This window comes from Mus caroli, chromosome X, assembly GCF_900094665.2.
Source record: "Mus caroli chromosome X, CAROLI_EIJ_v1.1, whole genome shotgun sequence".
Lineage (NCBI taxonomy): Eukaryota > Metazoa > Chordata > Mammalia > Rodentia > Muridae > Mus > Mus caroli.
Genome location: NC_034589.1, coordinates 101,235,032 through 101,246,283, shown reverse-complemented (window position 1 = coordinate 101,246,283; position 11,252 = coordinate 101,235,032). Strand labels below are relative to the sequence as shown.

General features: G+C 37.5%; 1 protein-coding gene across 1 annotated transcript in view; it reads right to left on the bottom strand.

Annotated features, from left to right (window-relative positions):
- The window catches only part of Gpr174 (G protein-coupled receptor 174), a 30,875-nt gene that overhangs the window by 7,485 nt on the left and 12,138 nt on the right, over positions 1-11,252 (bottom strand). The window contains exon 2 of the mRNA XM_029473426.1: positions 10,437-10,522. The gene's annotated coding sequence lies outside the window, so the exon portion shown is untranslated. The remainder of the gene's footprint in view (positions 1-10,436; positions 10,523-11,252) is intronic.

The following is an 11,252-nucleotide window of genomic DNA, read 5'->3' as shown; positions in this document are numbered from 1 at the left end:
TATATATATATATATGTGTATATGTATATATGTATGTGTGTATATATATGTATATATATATGTATATGTTTATATATGTATGTGTGTGTGTGTGTGTGTGTGTGTGTATGTATACTGCTCATTCCCTCCCTTACAGAAACTCTCCCCCATCTCCACTCCCTTTACCTACTCTGAGAGGGTGCTCCTCCCTGGCATTCCCCCACTCTAGCATATCAAGTCTCTGCCAGAGTAGGGGCATCCTCTCCCACTGAGGCCAAACAAAGAAGCCTTTTAGTGAACAGCTACCATAGTCAGGCTACAGCATTAGGGAGATCATCTGCTCCAGTTGTTGGGAGGCCCACATGGAGACTGAGCTTCATGGCTGCTAAGTATGTGCCAGGGACCTCGTTCCAGCCTGTGTGTGTTCTTCAGTTGCGGGGTGGGGGGTGGGGGGTGGGGGGGTGGGCGGTCAGTCTCTTAGAGCTCCTAGGTGTCCAGGTTAGTTGGCTCTGTTGGTCTTCCTGTGGGGTTCCTATCCCCTTCAGAGACTCCAATCCTTCCCCCCAACTCTTCCATTAGTGTCCTGACCTCTGTCCAGTGTTTGCCTGTGGTTATCTGCATCTGTTTCAGTCACCTCCTGAGTAGAGCCTCTCAGAGGACAATTATGCTATGAGAGATTTATTTGAAGTACTATGTCAGACTTTTCAAAAAGGGGAGTTGAGAGAAAAAAGGATGCAAAGACCCCAAATTACTGTGGTAAGTTTCTAGTGTACGTAGGTCAGAAAATATTTCCTAAAGTCACTGAAGGGAATTACTATATTTTTTGTTTATATATCACGAAGATCTGCTGAATTTTGCTGATGTTTCATGAGAATGCTTATTTTAGCTATATTATGTATTTGTTTACTTATTTAGATGAATTTTGCTTCAAATGAATATCAGAGAAAGCTTCATTATCATTTTGGTAGACTTAAGATGCTATTATCTGAGAATTTATTAGGTCATACTGTAAAACTATTCTCCCTGTGAAAATGTGTGTCTTTATTTTAAGAATACAAATTATAAAATACAAGTTAATTAAACATTTAGTTGTACTCTTTGAGATGTACTATCAATAGAGATGCTATTTGGAATGTGGAGTTTTGCAAAATAACAACTAAAAACAAGCTAACTAACCAAACAACAGTAAACAAACAAACAAAAAAAAAACCCACCTAATCCCAAGTTATAGGCAATTGTGTGCTCAAAAGCCAATTTATTTTAGAGTTCTGGGTAGATGCATACTAATAGGCTATGATAAAATAGACCACACACACATACACACACACACACACACAAGTACCTGCAAACTATGTGAGGCTGAACAGCTGTGTGCATCTGTATGGGAAACACTTTTTTAAATCTTTTTTTTTTTTTTAGATATTTTCTTTATTTACATTTCAAATGTTAACCCCTTTCCTGGTTTCCCCCTCAGAAAGCCCCCTATCCTCTCCCCTCTCCCCCTGCTCACCAACCCACCCACTCCTGCTTCCTGACCCTGGCATTCCCCTGTACTGGGGCATAGAACCTTCACAGGACCAAGGGCCTCTCCTCCCATTGATGACCGACTAGACCATCCTCTGCTACATATGCAGCTGGAGTGATGGGGCCCTACATGTGTACTCTTGGTTGGTGGTTTAGTCCCAGGGAGTTCTGGGGGTACTGGTTAGTTCATACTGTTGTTCCTGTATAGGGCTGTAAACCCCTAAAGCTCCTTGGGTACTTTCTTTAGCTCCTTCATTTGGGACCCTGTGCTCCATCCAATGGATAGCTGTCAGCATCCACTTTCAATATTATGGTATCTGAGTGATCACAAACACTAGGGTGAAGAGAGCTGAACAATTTGTTACTGATCAGTAGGTGCCAAAAATCTCCAGGTTTTGATTTCTGAATTTTTTGAAGTCAAATATCTCACAAATTCCCTGGAAGATCTGTCTAGTAACTGCTACATGGTGGTAAGCAAATACTTTGGGGAAAGTATTTTGTGGTTATTTCTCTTAGGGAATTCACTAAATTTTGTTAGGCCTACTAGATAGATGTTCCACCAGGCTTATTTTACTACAAAGAAATGTGCTCTACCAGGGTGCCATTTCTAGAAGCTTCAACAACTTCCATGAGACTCCTACAGTTGTGCTTAATGAAAAAGGAAGGATGCACACAGGCAGACAGAATTATTGTGAACATTACCATCCTTCACTTAGATGAGTGTGGATGAGTCCAAATGTCTCTGCTGAGATTTGAGGGCTATTTCCTCTCCAACAGAAAATGTATCCTGTTCCTTGGCTATAGAAGTGCTCTCAATTACTTGGAGACAGCATGAAAAGGGTCACTCAGCCTCACATCGCCAGTGAATAAAGCCAAGTCACATTGCTATTGTCTTAGACATACTAGTTTGCAATTACTTTATATTTTGGAGAGTAGTACATATCAGTTTTACTGAGGATGAACAATCCTGAAGACTTTTCAAGCCTGTAGTGAGAACTAAAAATACATAAGCCAATGCCAGGATGCGTCTTGTATTCATAAAAACCAGTTGGTTTTTAAGAGTTTACCATTGTTTTGCTAATCTGTCTTTATTATTTCCCATCTTACTAGTCAGGTCTCTAAAACTCTGATTCCTGGGATAACTACAGTGTGTGTTTGAAGTATATATTCCAGATGAATTGAACAATAATTGCCTGGAAGTCAAAAAAAGAAGGGATGTACATTGTAACAAGCTAAATGTACACACAAATTTGAGAATGTGCTTTGAGTGTAAAAAGCAATAACATAAAGCCCAGAGTCAAGTTGTTTAGAAAATTGTCCCTTCTCTTTTTTTCACATTCCTGACTATCATTTGGTTTAAATTGCTCTATCTCTAGTCCATCTACATGTATTGATATTTGGTCTATCCTTCAAGGCCCAGCTATATATATCTGAATCTCAGATTCAAGCAAGTTTATTGAGCATCAAAAGCAAATGATAATCTAATGGTAAGAACCATGTATGTCACTCATACACTATAATCTTTTATACACAATTAGATAAACTTCCATTAGTTGACTGTTGTTTAACTTAGAGTTCATTCATAATGGAACTCAAGCACTTTCATATGCACGTAAGATTAAAACATTAGTTAAAGTGTTACCTGGCTTTTAAACAGAACTCTGAAATACCAAAGAAACTATTTAAAACTAGTTTGCCCAAACACAGTTATAAAATTCCTTATGGCTGTACCACTCTGTGTTTGTGTATTTCAACTCTTTTCTTTTAGAGGACAAGCCACTATTCTACAAAGTTCCACTTTACACATTAAAGTTTGCATATTTTTACTTGGTAGCAGCGATGAGGTGATCACAAGTTGCATTGCAGTGGGAAAACTGTATGCATTTCCTGTTCTCAGTGCTGACACGGCTGTGGGGATTTTCCTCCAATTTTCTGAATGTTCACCTTGTGTCTCAGACCAGACATGAGCATTTGGACAAGAAGAGGGGATTTTTTTTAACAGGAAAGTTATGAGCTTCCAAGCTTACATAAAATAAACTAACGTCCAAGATAATCACATCCTTCTGGCCCTTTTCACTTTTTTGCCATCCTTCTCAAAATTTTCTCTTTGAGTGTGTGCCCTATCCACTGCTCCACAGGATTAATAGCCTGTGAAAGTAAAGGAGTAAACCAACCTTATGGGGTCTGGTAGAAAGAGCAAGGGTGGAGTGGAAAATAAAACCAGTCCCCAGGGCCTCACCGGAGGATTGGCCATGATTTGTGTGTAGGTGGCTACCTACATGGTGTGATTTTTAAGGGACTAAAAGCCTTCCTTTTGTAAAAGAAAAAGAAAAAAATATTTCCTATGTGTTTACTAGGGCTCAATCTTCCTTCTTTGTAAGGATGTCTGCTCCTTGGAAAACATTGAAGCTGGAAATGTCAGACTCCCACCTTTAGGAACTGGAGTGAAGAATTAAACCTGACAACTTTCTCAAAGGAATGTCAATAGCTTCACATACTCAAAATTTCTGGAGTCTATGTAATAGTTCCCAAAGCTTTTGCAACCTTTTCTTCTCAGCTCATTTACTACATCAGCACAGCCTAGTCATTTTGCTCACTGTGTTTTCTCTTCTGTTGATATTTGTGGTTCATTCATATCTGGGTTCCTTTCTTCCATATTATCCAAACCCTATAGCATTTTGTTTTTAACAGCAAAGAATAATAGAGAAGTCTCTAATCCAGTTGTTCTTACCCTGTGGGTTGCAATGCCTCTTGGGGTGGGGGTGGGGAGGTCCAATGACACTTTCACAGGGGTTCGATATCAGATACTCACATTTTTATTAATAACAGTAGCAAAATTATATTCATGATTTTGTGGTTGGAGGTCACCACAACATGAAGAACCGTATTAAAGGGTTATAGCATTAGGCAGATTGATAACCACTGCTTTCAACAGACACTGAGGTCTCCAGCCATTTCAGAATGTTCATGGAAAATGACTTAAGGTTTAAGATTTAAAATATTAAATGTCACTGACAACAACAAAATATTTATTGTTCAGTAATAACACTTAAAATTTCCATGGAAAAATGATATCCCAAGATCATGGCAATTAATCTAATATATGAAGATCTCATCATTTTTTATTTTCAATAGCAGATAATAATTTTATATAACACTGAATGCTGCTCTTTTAAATGAGTTTCAGTTTCCCCGAGTGACACAGCTTTGCCTTCTGCTGGACTGGAAGTAATTTTCTGGATCTCATTGGTAAGCATCCTCTAATATTCCAAGAGAAAAGGATTCTAGTTGGTTACTTCTTAATCTTCTATCAAGTTTTCCATGATTTCAGATTCTAGTTGAACATACTTCAGAAGATATGCCTGCAGTGAATAGCCCCCATAGGCTCGTATGCTTAAATACTTGGTCTCCAGCCTCCTGTTTCCTGTTTTAAAATGTGAGCTCTCAGCTGTTTCTACTGCCATGCCTTTTACTCTGCCATCACATGCTCTAACTCTCTGGAATTATAAGCCCTAGTAAATGATTTATTTTATAAGTTGTCTTGGTTATGGTTGTTTATCACAATAGAAAAGTAACTAAAGTAAAACCCTTGGTCTCCTTGAGAAGTGATAAAAATGCCAGAAAACAGTATTGTGATCCTACACTCCTCTGGCAGCATTAGCCCCCTGAGTAGTAGTAAAAGAAAATGAAGTTTGTTGTTTGTTTGTTTGTTTAGCAGTCCTTGGTTCTCACAGTCAGTATTCTGCCACTAGTAGCACTACAGGTAAATGTGGGAAGTTGTGTATGGCTTACTTGTCTATGGTTCTAGCACCCAGGAGCAGAAAAACAATGATTGTGAGTGTAAGAACAATCTCAAGTACATAGACACTGTCCCAAAAAGCAATGAAAATGAATAGAATCCTTGATTAGCCTGCCACCAGTAATAATTCTGTGTGGAATACCCTCCTCTTGGCTTAGTTAACATAAGTAGTAAATCACTCTGGTGTACTCCCTGACAACCCTTCTCTTTTTATAATCTGTTAAAATGATCGAAACAAAAATCATGACCCACTGCTCTGAATTGATCTCCAAAGAAAGATACAGAAAATGAAGAAAGGCCAAGTTTTTTCAAGTACCCAGGTAATGGCATACTCACTTAGTTGCCATTCCACCCCTGGTCTCTAATACAATAAGAGATAAAATATCAGCTACCAAATAACACTGTAGAACTTCACCAAAATTTTTGATAATTTTTTTATGAAGGCATCCACAAATGACTCATTAGTGATTAACTATGTCAGATGAGTCCTTTACAAATGACTCTCTCTTTTCTTCTCACAATTGATCTTTTGGTTACTAGCTTCAAAGACATGGAAATGTTTCTCTCATTTAGGGCAGGGATGAAGTTTCTTAAGGATAACACGTCATCACAATTTCTGCTTGAGTACAAGCCAGGTGTTAGAATTTGATGCAAAACAATATTTTGATTGGAATTTTGAGTACTTATGCATTGAATAAAGTTTTCTTACTAAATACTTTTTTCAATAAGTGGCATTGACTCTGACATTTGCACAGTTTAGGTAACACATTATTGCAATATCTAAAACAAGTTGGCACTGGTAATTAATGAGAGGATTGTCAGAGAAGTATGGTTTGCTACTATTGTTTGGCTTTAAAACAAAATGCATTACAACTTATTTTAATGAAGTCTTGTTGAACTAAAAGTATCTATGAAATCTAGAAAATGTCCTCTTCCCAATCTTTTGCAGATGGATTTATAGAAAGAACTTCGATTCCAAGTTTAAATTGGCTAAAATAACTAAGGGCCTCTCCTACCTAAGATGAACAGCAAGACAATAAAGAACCCTCATTGACAAATGGACCTTTTTATACTTTTGAAGCATAACATATCCAGTAATACCCAGCAGGATTTCAGAAGTGAACCAATATTCATATTTTATCCATGTTGACAGCATTTTGACATGTGTGTTAGCTCTACTTCCCTTTTGTTTTGTTAAATAACATTACTTTATTATTTTAGACTGGCATGTGTCTATAGTTTTTTTCAATCAGATTCAAGTTAAAGTATCTCCTGAAGCTACACTACAAAGACGTGAAAATGTAACACTAAAAACACTATTTTTTTTTTAGCCTGATCTCTTATTGGTATACTAGGCTTCCACTATTCAAGATTATCCTAGCACAAAGTATGCTAGGACACATATTTTTATTTGTTCAAATGGTTACTTACTTATTTTAGTTATTCTATAGGCTAAATACTTAACTCTACACCATTGTCCCTCAGAATTCCCAGACACCACAGTAAGCCTGTGAATTTTAATCTGGGTTAGGGTGAAGGCATCACATCAGACATGGAAATATCAAGCTGTTATTAACCTGGAAACTTCAACTCTACTGGCTAGCTTTCATGGTACTATACAAGATATCAGACAAAGATATAATAATCAGTCTTAGCCAGTTGTGACTCCTGTAAACTACAATAATGATTGGTTTGGGAGGACATGCCCACTGATGTAATAAAGGTACCAACATCATGGGAGAAAACACCAACTTTCTGATTGGACTTGAGTCCTTCCCTGTGAGATAAAGCACATATATCAGGTTAAGATCCTATAGCTATATAAATCAAAGACCCTAGGGAAAGCCTACCAGATTTAAGATGCTAAATGGTTAAGTTAGTAACTTATATGTACTCACTGATAAGTGGCTATTAGCCCAGAAACTTAGAATACCCAAGATACAATGTGCAAAACACATGAAACTCAAGAAGAACGAAGACCCAAGTGTGGATACTTCATTCCTCCTTAGAATTGGGAACAAAACACTCATGGAAGGAGTTACAGAGACAAAGTTTGGAGCTGAGACAAAAGAATGAACCATCCAGAGACTGCCCCACCCGGGGATCCACCCCATAATCAGCGACCTAATGCAGACACTATTGCATACGCCAGAAAGAATTTGCTCAAAGGACCCTGATATAGCTGTCTTTTGTGAGGCTATGCCAGTGCCTGACAAACACAGAAGTGAGTGCTCACAGTCAGTTATTGGATGGAACACAGAGCCCCCAGTGGAGGAGCTAGAGAAAGTACCCAAGGAGCTGAAGGGGTCTGCAACCCTATGGGTGGAACAACAATATGAACTAACCAGTACCTCCAGAGCTCATCCCTAGCTGCATATGTAGCAGAAGATGGCCTAATTGGTCATCATTGGGAAGAGAGGCCCCTTCGTCTTGCAAACTTTATATGCCCCAGTACATGGGAACACCAAGGCCAAGAAGTGGGAGTGGGTGGGTACTGGAGCCGGTGGGGGGAGGGTATAGGAGACTTTCGGGATAGCATTTGAAATGTAAGTGAAGAAAATACCCAATAAAAAATTGGAAAAAGAAAAAAAATGTTAACCTAATACCTAATGACCCATAAATTAATACATTTCCCAACCATCATCAGAGAAGCTTTTATTTGAAGATGATGACTATCGCAGATAACTCAAACTGGCCAACAACCATAGAATAACAGATTGCAGAATTTTTGGTCTCATGGGGAAATATATATCACAAAGCTCCATCCAGAGGCTCAGCAATCATTGTGGAAGAGTCAGAGGAAAGAGGATAAAAGCCTGGAGTGGTTAATTACAACAAACATTATCTTCTAAACACAGCAGGGCAGCTACTTACATGCACTTTATAGTACTTTTACCACTAAACCTATGTTAGCCTTAGGTAAAATCCTGGCATCAAGTGGGGTGTAGGGAACACAATCCCACTAAAAGACATAGAATTACAGGCAATTGTTAGCTTCTGGAAAAGAAGTTTTTTTCTAAGAGTATAGGCACTGATAAGTTGACCACTCTTCAGTGAAACACCACATAATCAAGCATATTTGGGCACCACAAATTTTTCTTGAAGGGTGTTTATTTTTGACATAAAGATAGGTAGGTAAGGAAGGGGAGTAAATTAGGGAAAAGTTGAATTTGTGTGAATATGATAAAAACACTGTATTATATTTTCAAAGAACTATTTGAATTTCTCACTATTTAAGAGAATTTTATATTTCCTCAAAAATACAAAGATTATCCAGCACTTCCATCTATTAGTACTTTCAATACATATATAATACTTCTTTTGAGCTAATAGATGGTTCCTTTTGATTATAGAGGCATGTCTTTTGCTGCATAGGCTATTTTATCACGTGACATATTTTGGTAATATAGGAGTGTTACTATTGTAGATAGGTGCCTAAATTTATTTCTCCTGTCTTTTGTTATACTCATTCTTACTATATTAGAAAATCCCTCAAAGGATGAGCCTAGACTTGCAGAGACTTGAAGTGCCAGGTGGGCAGGGAGATACTCAGCAGGCCCCACCCACGTAGAGAAGAATGGGAGAGAGGATGTGGGAAGGATTGTGGGAGGGGTGGCCAGGAGGGGGGCAGTGATCAGGATGTAAAGTGAATAAATAAAGTAAGAACGAAAGAAAGAAAGAAAAGGAAAAGAAGGATATAAAGGAAATCTCTGAGGAAAAAGATCTTTCTTCTTTTAGGATAATATGCAACTAGAAAGAATGGGTCCAGCAACCTGAACATGGCTTCTGATGCCCAAAATTGAATACATATTGAAATAAATTGCATTAAATAACAACTTTCACATGCAGAAGACATGCATACTATAGTAGTAATATTAGTTATTAAACACCTAACCTCGTGGTTAAGAATATAATTTGTTTCACCATGGCATATCAGTGGCACAGTATGCCCATGTTTAATTTCCCTATGCAGTTATTTTGCTCATGATTTATTTATTCACTTTTTACTCTGTGGTTACTTCATGCATACATGTGTATACCAAATTTTGGTCCATCTCAATGCCTATTATTATTTGTGGAGTAATGGAGTCTTTCTATTTACAAAAACAATAAACAAAAAATAAACCACAAACAATCAAAAACCCACCTATTACTTTTCATGTTTTTTTAAAGTTTAAAACCACAAGCACTAGGCATATCTCCTAACAGTGATTACATATCTATGTTAGTGATTGAGTAATATAGTTCTAAGAATTCTCTAGAATAAGAAAAGAAAAAAGTGCCTGTATTTCTCATTCTGAAAACGGCACCATTCTAATATATGTCCAACTAAAGATTTATTGACAAGTGAGTAAACACCTGCATAATACTTATGCAACTTTCTGCTGCTCACTATAATTTTCCATCTCGGAAAAAGTCATATTCTTTCTCAATATACTACTGTTATTCTATTTATTGTGTCTATGCAGAGAGTCCATTGTGTGGTGAGATATTCACAGACACACAGACACATAGACACATAGACACACACACACACCTGCCTATATGTGTGTCTGTGTGTGTTTGTGTGTGTGTGTGTATGTATGTATGTATGTATATGGTATCTAATGCTGAAATGTTTATATAACCATTACATACATTTAATTTCAAATGTAAAGGCTAGGTACCCTTATTTTCTAGTTTCTTTTTGAAAACTATGAGATGAACAGCTCACAAAAGAAATAGAGACAAGACTAGAATAAAATGACTTAAGTACTCCCCTTTGATTTAAGAGGCTTGAAAAACCAACAATAAATGTAAGAAATATTATAATGCAATATGTTTTATAATATCAGAAATATTGACAATGGACACAACATCTAATCTATATAGCCATTAAAAGTAGATTAATTATGAATTGTAGTCTTTCCTAAGCTCTAATATTACCACAAAGGGAAAAATTAAAATAACACAATTTACCAAATCCTCTAGTAAACAAATTCTTTTATGTGATGCAAGACTACATCATTTCACTGTTATAATCTTGATAGGTTACTATATAAAACAGCAAACAAGCAGCAGGTAGCTAACAGAGGCCCAGTTACCTTTGGGTGAAAGAGTAATATTTGGGGGAAGGTTGATAATGTTTAAGTACCTACTGTTTTATCCAGCGCTGATAGAAGTTCTTAATCGGGTCCCCTGCAGATATTGTGATAACAGAGCTGATTAATTCATTCATGCCTGAAAAAATATAAAATAGTGATCATGTGTAGCATAGATAACTAGGAAATTTAAGCAGCTGTACAAAATGAGACACCAAAATGGATTAACGGAGGCAAAAAGAAATGAGCTGATAGTTGCATCTAACCTTTAGTGGTTTTAAAAGTAGAGTGTGTAGCTGTCCTTTTACCATCTGACATCTCACTTAACCTGAGAGCCTTGGAAAAGAGTGAGAGAAGATAGGAATGCCACTGGCAGGCCTCACAAGTCACTCCCTGGTCACAAGATGCTCTCAACGTTGATGAGTTATCCTAGAAAAATCCCACAGTCTCTAGTCAAACTCCCAGCATTATTGGAGTGAAGCAGCTTTCTTTTTCTCTGTCAGCAGTCTTCTTAGAGGTTGTCCTGACTGCAGTTGTCTCACTTCTTAGAAAACACATGAGGAAGGAGACTGAGCTGGCCACTGGTTGTGAACCTAGTCATTTTTAGAAGCTGAATTTCTTCACAAAGCTGCCTCATATGAGCCCTTGTTATGCTTACAGGTTGCTTCTATTTGGGATGAGTATGGACATCAATGAATACCCCCCATATTCCTGCATTGCACTTTTTATCTAGTGATCCCCTGCCCAGGTTTGCCAACTCATCTGAAATATCCTATTACACATCTCATTCTTTTTTTTTTTTTTTTTTTTTTTTTTTTGGTTTTTCGAGACAGGGTTTCTCTGTGTAGCCCTGGCTGTCCTGGCACTCA